The sequence below is a fragment of the Penaeus monodon genome, chromosome 34 (genome assembly GCF_015228065.2).
Source record: "Penaeus monodon isolate SGIC_2016 chromosome 34, NSTDA_Pmon_1, whole genome shotgun sequence".
Classification (NCBI taxonomy): Eukaryota; Metazoa; Arthropoda; class Malacostraca; order Decapoda; family Penaeidae; genus Penaeus; species Penaeus monodon.
The window spans coordinates 8,704,022-8,704,238 of record NC_051419.1 but is presented as its reverse complement, the minus strand read 5'-3'; the positions used below and the strand labels follow the sequence as shown (position 1 = coordinate 8,704,238).

At 32.7% G+C, this 217-nt stretch overlaps 1 long non-coding RNA gene across 1 annotated transcript in view; it reads left to right on the top strand.

Moving 5' to 3' along the window:
• The window catches only part of LOC119594911, a 5,215-nt gene that overhangs the window by 4,215 nt on the left and 783 nt on the right, over window positions 1–217 (top strand). The window lies entirely within an intron of this gene.

The following is a 217-nucleotide window of genomic DNA, read 5'->3' as shown; positions in this document are numbered from 1 at the left end:
ATGATATTTTATATCTCCCAAATAGCCATACAATAGAAGAACAATAGATGTCCTAAGTCTATTTATTGTGTGTACTTTGTTTATCATTTTTCAGTTAAATTACAGTGCAGTGTTTTTATTCCTCTTCACATGTCAACAATATCAAGGTCTCTTTAAATGGTATCAGTGCATGATTGCTTACAGTTTCAAATGCTGCAATGGTTGGAGTGCAACATCC